The sequence below is a fragment of the Oryx dammah genome, unplaced genomic scaffold (assembly GCF_014754425.2).
Source record: "Oryx dammah isolate SB20612 unplaced genomic scaffold, SCBI_Odam_1.1 HiC_scaffold_25, whole genome shotgun sequence".
Classification (NCBI taxonomy): domain Eukaryota; kingdom Metazoa; phylum Chordata; class Mammalia; order Artiodactyla; family Bovidae; genus Oryx; species Oryx dammah.
In genome coordinates this window covers 4,468,041-4,480,229 of record NW_024070209.1, presented here as the reverse complement: position 1 = coordinate 4,480,229, position 12,189 = coordinate 4,468,041, and the positions used below count along the sequence as shown (strand labels likewise).

The 12,189-nt window shown below is 39.8% G+C and overlaps 1 protein-coding gene across 3 annotated transcripts in view; it reads right to left on the bottom strand.

Moving 5' to 3' along the window:
• EIF5B (eukaryotic translation initiation factor 5B) overlaps window positions 1-12,189 on the bottom strand; it is a 74,379-nt gene that overhangs the window by 60,146 nt on the left and 2,044 nt on the right. The window lies entirely within an intron of this gene.

Sequence of the window (12,189 nt, the reverse complement as noted above, 5' to 3'; positions counted from 1 at the left end):
AACCTTATTCTGGAATGGCAACCACAATTTGCATACCACAGGCAAGCTTCACCAGTTTCATCACTTCAGCTTAATAAAAACTTTGTCTACCACGGTAACAATTACTGTATTTTGATCATTGTAAAACTTCGAAATTGAATTTTCTGAGACAATGGATTCAAACGGTTTAAAAATCCCACTGAGAGAAAACCACAATATTTCATTTATCTAACACAGACAAGGACTCTCTGTATATGAATTTTTCGCATGAATGAAAACATACCATTCTTTAAAAATTATATTTAAGATGTAAAACTTTCTTTCTTATAAGTATAATTTCTTATAATTATATAACCTACTGAAATATTTACACGTCTGGGGTTATTTCAATATAATGGGGAGAGGGAGAATGAGTAGAATGTAGATGAAACAAGGTAATCTGTGAATCAATAATATCTGAATGTGAGTGGTGGACAGATGTGTTCATTAAACTGTTCTACTTCTGTATACAGTTGAAATTTTTGATTTAAGAAAATTAAAACAAAACAATATGGTACTGGTTATTAGATAAACATAAAAACAAAAGTATAAAACCATTAGTCCAGAAATAAACCCATTTATCTGTGGTCAACTGATGTGACACCCAAAATCAATAACAGTGGAAGAAACAGTCTCTTCAACAAATAATGCTGGGACTAGATTTCCACACATAAAAGAATAAAGTTGGAGCCCTACCTCACACTACATAGAAAAACTAACTCAAAATGGGTTGTAACCTAAATGTTAGTGCTAAAATAACAAACCTCTTAGGAAAAAACGTATAGGTTCTTCATGACCTGGCATGACTCAGCAGTAGATTCCTTGATACACAAGGAATACCCAAAGCACAAGCAACAAAAACTAGATTTTATTAAAAACTTTAAAATTTTTGTAAAAATGACAATCAAGACAGTCAAAAGACAATGCACACAATGGAAGAAGTATTTACAAATCTGTTAAAGCTCAAGCATCCTGAAAGAACTCACAGCCTGAGAGAAACAAGCCAATTTAAAAATGAGTAGGGACTTCCCTGATGATCCAGTGGTTAAGAACCCACCTTGCAATTCAGGGGATGCAGGTGTGAGTCCTAGTCTGAGAACTAAGATTCCCATATGCCCCGGGCAACTACGCCCACATACCTCATCTTGGAGATGCCCACGCCGCGCAACTAAGATTGAACGACAGCCAAATAAATCTTTTTTTTAAAAATGAATAAAGGACTTGCACAGACGTTTGTCCAAAGATATACAAATGACCGGGCTTCCCTGGTGGCTTGGCAGTAAACAATCTACCTGCCAAAGCAGGAGACCTGGGTTTGATCCCTGGGTCAGGAAGATCACCTGAAGAAGGAAATGGCAACCCACTCCAGTATTCTTGCCTCAGAAATCCCACGGACAGAGGAGCCTAGCAAGCTACAGTTCATGGGGTTGCAAACAGTTGGACACAACTTAGTGATTAACCAACAACAACAGCAGCAATACAAATGACCAATGGATACATAAAAGACGTCCCACACCATTAGCAACCACCCACAGAAATGCCAATTCACACCACAACGGGACACCACTTTACAACTGCTAGGATGGCTATTAATAATCACAAAAAAGGAACAGAACTGTTGGCAACGAAATGAGGTCACAATGCTTGTGCGTTCTGGTGGTGATATAGCACGATGCAGCTGCGGTGGGAAAGTGTGGTGGCTCCTCAAGAAGGTAAGCACTGAGCGACCTACCAACTCCACTCCCTGGTGTATACCACACTCAAAAGAACGGAACACCGGGTCTCAAAAACAACTACATACAAATGTTCAGAGCAGCCCTTTTCTTCCCAGTCTAGGAACTGAACTGGGCTCTCCTGCATTGCAGGTGGATTCTTTACCAACTGAGCTACCAGGGAAACCCTCAACAGCCAAAAGGTAGAAACAATCTACCTTTTTACAGGTTTACAGGGCTTTCGATACATATGCAAGGCAAAATTTTAAGTCAAATCACTTAAAAAAAAATAGAAACAGCATGTTTAAATTCTAATCCAAGATAAAAGGGGGTTAAAAATAAGAACAAAGAACTGCAGACATGGCATAAACAAAAACCAAACCAGGATGGCTGAAATAAGATCAAATATATCATTAATCGGGCTTCCCTTGTGGCTCAGACAGTAAAGAATCTACCTGCAATGCACGACTCTGGGTCAGGAAGATCCCCTGGAGAAGGGAATGGCTACCCACTCCAGTATTCTTGCCTGGAACATTCCATGGACAGAGGAGCCTGGCGGATTACAGTCCATGGGGTTCCAAAGAGTTGAACATGACTGAGCCACTAACACAGATGTATGATCACAAGCAAAGTGTAAGTAACTCAGAGATATTATCAAATTGTATTAATAAAAATTCAATTCTATGAAGCTTATCCAAAGAACTCAAACAAGTACATAGAAAGGTTAAAAGGAAAAAAAAGAAATTCTCAATAAAACACTAGCAAACCAAATTTTAAAACATATAAAAAGGATTGCACACCATGACCAACTATCCCAGGACTGCAAGCTGGTTGAACACATGAAACCTGATTAATGTAATCCATCATGTATAAATAGGGTAATAGACCAAAATCACATAATCATCTCACAGATGAAGAAATATCATTTTACAAAATCCAACAGCCATTCATTGGAAAAACTGAAAGCGTTCCCCTCCCCACAAGATCAGAAACAAGACAAGGATGTCCATTCTCCCCAACACTGGACAGGAGGATCTAGCCAGAGAACTATAAACCATTTAGACAGGAAAAGAACGGAAAACAAAGAGAAAACTGTCTGGACTTGTAGCCGACATGACCACGTACATAGAAAATACAGAGGAATCCACAGTGATTATTTACTTGCTCAGCAGTGTCCAACTCTTTGGACTATAGCCCATCAGGCTCCTTGGTCCATGGGATTTTCCAGGCAAGAATACTGGAAGGAATGTCATCCCCTTCTCCAGGAGATCTTCCCCACCCAGGGATCAAACCTGGGTCTCCTGCATTGGCAGGTGGATTCCTTACCACTGAGCCACCAGGAAAATCCACATACACAAGAAACATTCAAGCTATTAATAATATGTTCAGTAAGAACAAAAGATCGACATATAAAAATCAACTGTACTTAAACTGTGCTATAAACAATCTGGAAATGAAATAGATAATCCCACTTACGACAGCAAAAAAAGTCTCAATTTTTAAAAAGAGTTGCAATTGTTATACACTGAAAACTAAAAAAAAAAAAAATCACAGGAAAAAAACCTGAAGACTTAAATAAATGGAAATACATTCCATGTTCATGGATTTGAAGGCATAAGATTGGCTGTGGCTGCTGCTGCTAAGTCGCTTCAGTCGTGTCCCACTCTGTGCAACCCCATAGATGGCCTCCTACCAGGCTCCTCTGTCCCTGGGATTCTCCAGGCAAGAACACTGGAGTGGACTGCCATTTCCTTCTCCAATGTATGAAAGTGAAAAGTGAAAGTGAAGTCACTCAGTTGTGTCCAACTCTTAGCGACTGCAGCCTACCGAGCTCCTCCATCCATGGGATTTTCCAGCCAAGGGTACTGGAGTGGGGTGCCATTGCCTTCTCCAATAACATTGGCAATACTCCCAAAATCAATCTACAGAAGAAATCCAATCTCAATTGAAATCCCAGCTGCCTTTTCTTTTTTTTGCAGGGGCGTGGGGGGGTGGGGAGGGCAGTAATTGAGAATCTAACCATAAAATCTGTATAGAAATGCAAGGAACTCAGAATAGCCAAAACCAGCTCCAAAAGGAACAAAGAGAAATCACACTCTCCAAATTCAAAACTTAATACTAAAGCTGTAGTAATCAAAACAGTGTGATACTGCCATAAGGACAGACCTATGGATCAATGGAACAGAACTGAGTCCAGAAATAAAAGACTACATACACAGTCAACTGATTTGAACAAGGAATTAGAGAATGATCTTTAAAAAAAAAAAAACAGGGCTGTGACAACTGAATGTCCACATGCGAAGAATGAACCTGGTTCCCTGTTGCTGCTGCTAAGTCGCTTCAGTCGTGTTCAACTCTTTGCAGCTCTATGGACTGTAGCCCACCAGGCTCTTCTGTCCATGGGATTTCCCAGGCAAGAATACTAGAGTGGGTTGTCATTTCCTCCTCGAGGGGATTTTCCCAATCCAGGGATTGAACCCAAGTCTCCTGCATTGAGATTCTTTACCGCTGATTTCAGACAACAGAAAAAAAATTAACCCCAGAAGGCTCAAAGATCTAAAATTTCATGACCTTAGATTTGGTGATAATTTCTTAGATCTGACACCAAAAGCACAAGCAACTAAAGAAAAAAACAAATATATTAGAATTCATTAAAATTAGAAACTTTTGTGCTACAAACACCACCACCAAGAAACTGAAACAACTTCCTATGAGAGAAAAATAAGGATAATGCACAGAATGAGAGAAAATATTTGCAAACTGTATGTGATAAAATGGTTTTTCTAGAATATATAAAGAACTCTTATTCCTCAATAATAAAGAACTCAATTTTAAAATGAGCAAAGGATCTGAACAGATAGTTCTCCAAACAAGATATACAAATACAAGTCTAATAAACGTAAGATACTCAACACCTTAAGTCATCAAGAAGTGCAAACCAAAAGTCACAATACGATACCACTTCACACCAACTAGAATGGCTATCATCAAAAAGTCAGATGATAGTAAGTGTTGACAAACATGCAGAGAAACTGAAACTCTAATACACTGTTGGTTGGAATATAAAACGGAGCAGCAGCTTTGACAGTTCCTGGAAAACAAGCTAACCTACTCAACAGTTTCTAAAAAAGTTAAATCTAGAGTGACCAAGCAATTTCACTCTTAGGCATATACCCACACAAAAACTTATACACTTATAAGGTATAAGTTTATACTTAAAACTTGTAACGGTATTATTCAAAAGAGCCATGAAGTGGGAAAAACCCCTATCTCCTCTAACTGGTGTATGGATGGGTTAATCAAATGCGGCACATTCATACAATGAATTCTGAGGCCATGGGATTCTGGACTTAATTCCAACTACTACAGTATCATCAATGACATCTACTAGTTTCATCAGAGCTCGGGACCTGAAACCTAAGGAAAACAAATTTAATTTCATTAAAACAGTTCTTACTGTGTTTCTGGAGACTGCTCATATGAAGTTTATGGAATGAAACAAGTTTCAAAAACAGAAAAACCCAATAATATTTTGTATCTCAATAAAAGTACCTTTCTATCACCAAAGGGAGGTCTGAAAACCAATGATTCCAAACAAAGGACTGCTAGCTGGGTGAAAAGCAGGGATTCCTCTGAAAGAACACACCTGGAAGTTTCTATGTCATGTCTGAAATGGGAAGGAATGAAACATCAAATCGTCACTGCTTCCGTGGTAAATAGGCTATGAGACAGGTAGGTACTCAATTAAAAGTAAGGAAGAAAGAAACCTGGCACACTTAACCACAGGTTCTGGAGTCCCGTTTGGCTTGTATCAGCTGAGAGGCTGTAAGCCTCAAGCACATTATTATGCTAAATCTGTTCCCCCCACTACTTGTTATAGAGTAGTTCTTATCTCTTTGTAGCTTTCCCTTCCTCCAGATTCTTAAACTAGTTACAGCATACTTACTGCCTCTACATTAAGTGTTCTCATTATTAAAATTATGTAAATTCTGTGATTACTGCTAGAGCAAGTACTATACTGTGTTTATTCCAATATTGTTTAATAACAGTTCAAATTACTTGATTTAAAACTTCTTAACAATACATATTTAACAAAAGGAAGGAAAGCTATGACAAACCCAAACAGCATATTAAAAAGCTGAGACATCACTTTGCTAACAAGGTCCCATATAGTCAAAGCTATAGTTTTTCCAGGAGTCAGATATAGATGTGAGAGTTGGACCATAAAGAAGGCTGAACACAGAAAAATTGATGCTTTAGAACTGTGGTGCTAGAGAAGACTTTAGAAAGTCGCTTTGACTGCAAGGAAATCGAACCATCAATCCCAAAGGAAATCGACCCTGAATCACTGGAAGGACTGATGCTTAAGCTCCAATACTTTGGCCACCTGATGCAAAGAGCCAACTCACTGGAAAAGACCCTGATTCTGGGAAACACTGAAGGCCAGAGAAGGGTGAGGCAGAGGCTGTGATGGCGGGACAGCACCAGCGACTAACGGGCATGGATTCCAGCAGACCCTGGCAGACAGCAAAGAGCAGAGGGATCCACGGGGTGGGAGGTGCCGGACACGACCTAGCCACTGAACAACAAAAGTTAGAAAGGGAGGGGAAAGGAGTCATCTGTGTGTCACTAGAACATTCGAATGCTGTTACATCATTGTTTTCTCCCTGCTCTTCCCTCTATCACATATTATCACAAACTAAGAAGTGAATCGCAACTAAGGCCTCATCTTTCACAAAGCCCCTTTTAATAATAGAAAATTCAGTAAGATGGTCAGATCATCTCAAAAGTAAGTTTTCCTATACTAACAGCAACCAAAACTGCAAGATACCTAGAAATAAACCAAACAAGAAATATCCTAAAGGTACAAATGAAGAAAATAATAAAGTATTACTGATAATTAACCAGAGAAGTATGTCGTTACTAACTTGTTTACCACTATATTTCAGCACTACATTAGGCACTTAAAAACTTAAACAGACAATGTGTTTCTCAAACGGAATGATTCAATACCATAAAGATAAAAGTGTACCAAATAATCTAAAAATTTAATGGGATTCCTAATTAAAATCAGTCCCAAGAGATTTTTAATAGACCTTGATAAACTCACTTATTACATAAAAGAATAAAATTATGAGTGGGTAAACTATCAAGAGCATGAACAATCCCACATATATCTTAAGTTTTCCTCTGAGTGATACTCAAGCATTCTAAGCACCTGTTGGACAAACATTAATGAAAGTCAAAAAGCTTGGAGAATGTCTCACAAATGTCTAGCTCTTAAGTTTAGGAATCCCTAAATAAACAGTTCTCAAGACAGGTTCCCCTCAAGACTTATTCAGGGCATCTAAACTAAACCAAGAGGTCGTAACTACTTTCCACATAATACTTGGAGGCCTTTGTCATTCTCATTTCCTCACAACTGCGAGGTGTTTTCCAGAGGCCACACAGTGTGTGATTTGCTACATACTGAATGCACAAGCAGGTTAAGAATCAAGTTATCTTCTACTAAACCAGATTGTAGAGGTTTACGAGCCATTTAACACCATTACTTTCATTAATTTTTGAAAGTAATTATTTAGCAATGTTACGTATGTTCATATGTGATGCTTATTGTTTTTACTTTTAAATCAATATACTTAAAGAATCTTTCAGTTTTAATTTGTAATGTGGTATCCATTAATATGGGCTTCCCAGGTAGCTCAGTGGTAAAGAATCTGCCTGCCAATGCAAGATATGCAGGTTTGATCCCCAGGTAGGGAAGATCCCCTGAAGGAGGAAATGACAACCTACTCCAGTATTCTTGTCCACTGGAAAATCCCATGGACAGAGGGGCCTTGCAGGCTACAGTCCATAAGGTCACAAAGAGTTGGACATGACTGAGTGACTTAACACACACACAGACACTGACTGATATAACCCACATAAAGAAAAGCCTTTTGGGTTCCCTAGTAATTTAAGAGTTTAAAGAGGTCCTAGGACCAGAAAGTTTGAGAACTGCTTTTCTAACTTAACCAGACACTCTGGTCCTCAGTTAAACAACGCTTTGCCCAATATATAGACCAACTGCCAGACTGGAATAAACTTAGAAGGAAAGTAAAGTCCAACTAGCTGGTAAGCAATATCAAAAATACCTACATAAGCTTCTCAGAGATCACCAGTATAGAAGGCTGAAGAGGTTACTAGCAGCTCACAAGCTTATCATGTTTTTTTACCCATTTATGACAAACTAGGACATCTTCCCCTCCTTTTAGGTATCAATCACCTGAAGTATCAGCGCAGGAACAAGGTAAGCCAAGTGAATGGTCAGATTATACATCTTTTTTTCTTTTTTGATCTAACATATGCAAATAGTTTATTCTTAATTCAAAAATTACACAAATGAGAAGTAAATTTCTTTGCTGAACTGGACTACCTGACACATTTGCCACCTGGACTACCTCCTCTGGGAAGCTCTGGAGTACCTGCTATGCTCACACAGGTCCCTTAAGCAGATCACCATGTTCCTATCTGAGGGGAGGGACCCGCGACCTTGTGATCTTACCTGAGTAAGGTGAATGTGTGAAACCAAGACTTAAGTCTAGAACATAGACAGTTGTCTGTGAGACAACCAGAACTCCCCTAAAGGCAGGAATCTTGCCAGGAACGACAGGAGCATTATATGTCATTAAAGGCAAAGAGCTACTGTACTAGTTCACCTGCTTATTTAACTTGCATGCAGAGTACATAATGCAAAACGCCAGGCTGGATGAATCACAAGCTGGAATCAAGATTGCCAGGCGAAATATCAACAAGAGACTTGCAGATGATAGCACTACAGAAAATGAAGAGGAACTAGAGAGCCTCTTGATAGGGTGAGGAGTGTGAATAAGCTGGCTTAAAACTCAACATTCAAAACACGAAGATCATGGCATCCAGTCCCATCACTTCATGGCAAATACATATGGGAAAAGTGAAAACAGTGACAGACTTTCATTTTCTTGGGTTCCAAAAATCACTGTGGACAATGACTGCAGCCACAAAATTAAAAGACGCTTGCTTTTGGAAGAAAAGCTATGACAAACCTAGACAGCCTATTAAAAAGCAGAGACATCACTTTGCCAACAAAGGTCCTTCTAGTCAAAGCTATGGTTTTTCCAGTACTCATGTATGGATGTGAGAGTCGGACTATAAAGGCTGACAGTCACAGAACTGATGCGTTTGAACGGTGGTGCGGGAAAAGCCCCTTGAACTGCAAGAAGATCAAACCAGTCAATCCTAAAGGAAATCAACCCTGAATATTCATTGGAAGGACGGATGCTGAAGCTTCAATACTTTGGCTTTCTAGTGTGAAGAGCCAACTCACTGGAAAAGACCCTGATGCTGGGAAAGATTGAAGGCAGGAGAAGAGGGCAACAGAGGATGAGATGGTTGAATGGCATCACCAACTCAATGGAAGTGAATTTGCACAAACTTCAGGCGATAGTGGAGGACAGCGAAGGCTGGCACATTCAGTTCATGGGGTCAAAAAAAGCTGGACACGACTTAGCGACTGAACAACAATAACTAGCTCACCACGAGCGAAAAGTCAGAGCTGAGGATGCCCCAGAACCGCACTCAATCCTGAGTGAAGTGAAAGTCACTCGGTCATGTCTTTGCGACCCCATGGACTAGACAGTCCACGGAATTCTTCAAGCCAGAATCCTGGAGTGGGTAGCCTTTCCCTTCTCCAGGGGATCTTCCCAACCCAGGTATCGAACCCAGGTCTCCCACAATGCAGGGGGATTCTTTACCAGCTGAGCCACAAGGGAAGCCCACTCAATCCTAAAACAACTCCTAATTCCTGAATGACATCTCCATCTTTATGTCTGACTGTGAGATCAGTGAAATAATGATCTTTCTTCCCTCTACAGCCTTTGTGATGGAATGGAAATGTATCAATCTTTCCAAATAAGTCAACAGAACACATTCCTTACAATGTGAAAAATACAACTACCACACTTGGGGGATTTAAAAAAAAAGGATTAAAATGAACTGGAGGTTAACTGTGAAAAATCAGATAATCAGGATCATTTTTTCTCTGCACATACTAATAAAAGAACATCCATCATGCTGTGTAAATGGAAACAGTAGGGTACTGCTAAAGCACACCAGGTACTGTGAGGTATGGCCCGATGACACAAACTGATGGCCAGAAAGGTTCCACGTGTTTTGTGTTAGTCACTCAGTTCAGTTCAGTCGCTCAGTCGTGCCCGGCTCTTTGCAACCCCAGGAATTGCAGCATGCCAGGCCTCCCTGTCCATCACCAACTCCCGGAGTTCACTCAGACTCACATCCATCGAGTCAGTGATGCCATCCAGCCATCTCATCCTCTGTCGTCCCCTTCTCCTCCTGCCCCCAATCCCTCCCAGCATCAGTCTTTTCCAATGAATCAACTCTTCTCATGAGGTGGCCAAAGTATTGGAGCTTCAGCTTTAGCATCACTCCTTCCAAAGAAATCCCAGGGCTGATCTCCTTGCAGTCCAAGGGACTCTCAAGAGTCTTCTCCAACACCACAGTCGCTCAGTCATGTCCAGTTCTTTGTGACCCCATGGACTGCAGCCTGCCAGGCTCCTCTGTCCATGGGATTCTCCAGGCAAGAATACTGGAGTGGGTTGCCATTCCCTTCTCCAGAGGATCTTCCCAACCTAGGGATCGAAAGTGGGCCTCCTGCATTGCAGGCAGATTCTTTACCATCTGAGCCACCAGGGAAGCCCAGGAAGAAATGGAACTATTGGCCACGTATTTTGTCTTTATGATCTGTGAATACTGAATCCTACCCCAGTCAACTGAAAAAGGAAACTTGCTTAACACCTATCAAAATTTCACTCAGAATTTCATAAGCTAAAACAAAATTCTAGAACTCTATGTTAAAGGTCAGTCACTGATATGACATAACATATGTACTCCAAATAAGATCCCTCAGATTAGATGTGTGTGTGTGTGTATGTGAGCACATGTGCGCTCTCAATCATGTGCAACTCTTTTGTGACCACGTGGACTGTAGCCCACCAGGCTCCTCTGTCAACGGAATTTTCCAGGCTAGAATACTGGAGTGGGTTGCCATTTCCTTCTTCTGGGGATCTTCCCAACCCAGGGATTGAACCCACATCTCTTGTGTCTCCTGCACTGGCAGGTGGGTTCTTTACAACCTGGAAGCCCTCAGATTAGACAGTAAAATCTAATTCTAAATGAACACTGAGTAAGTGGCTAAAAATTTAAAATAACAATATAAAGATTAAAATAGTCACATATTTTATGTTCTTTCCAGTAACTGAAAAGTGGCCCAATGCCTTAACTTGATAGCTAATAAGCAGGTGCTCATTTCTCACCCAGTTCTTTCTGAGCAGAAACATGTCTGGCTTAAGACAACTGGGAAGGGAAGGGGAGGTGGGAGGAATCCACAAAGCATTAAAAAACAAAGAAAGTTCGTATTGGCTTATGAGAAAATGTGTTCTTCACTGACATTGCCACCATTTTTCCTTCAACATGAGCCAAAAAATAAAGGCTGCAGATTTAGTCTGAGGGGGAAAAAATCCAATAGCCTTCTTTCTATCCTATCAAACCAATGGTTTAACAGGTTCCAGTGTTTGCAATTTAAACTTTATGTCATCCATAAACAATGTTATGAATCAGTAACACTTTTCTCTAAAAAATACAAGAATAAATATTTCTCTTCTCAATAGCTTTTTTCTAATGTAAAAGAGCTTGAAAAGTAAGATAACACATACATATATTTTTTAATCTAAATAATAGAGTTCTGTAATCCTGATCCAAACAAACCAACTGTTAAAAAAAGATTTCTTAAAATAAGGATCACTGAAATTAGAAAACTGACAAATGACTGTATTTAAGAAACCACTGATAGTATTCCTTGGGTTTAATGACATTGTGTTTGTGCTTTATGCTGTGTTTCTGTGTTTTTTTTTCCCCCTCAGGTATTCACCTTTCAGATACACTTAAAGGATTTATACATGAAACGATTTTCAGAGTTGCTTTAAAATATCCAGCAGGTAGATGAAAGAGGACCAGTCACGTGACAACAATGGCTGAAGCTGGGTAACTGGTACAGGAAGCTTTATTACACTCATCTGTCCATTTCTTGTGTAAGGCTGAGGAAAAAGAAGTATCTCAGGCACCAAAACATCCTGTCAAAAGCATAGAAATTTTTGCCCCACTAAATCACCCCAGAATTCTGCTTATTTTTTCTCATTTATCTGGCTACTCTTCAAACCAACTAACTTCCTCCAATAGACCTCTAACTGAAATACAAGACACTTGGTGTCTTTTTAACTCCATTCAACAGCTAGGTGAGGGCCAGGTCAGGATACGACCCAGGATTGCAAATCACAGCTAGTAATCTTATTCAAACTTCAAGAGCAAATATACGTTTTGAGTCAAAATGAACTATCACGGGGTGTTGTTTTTGTCTTTCGAATTT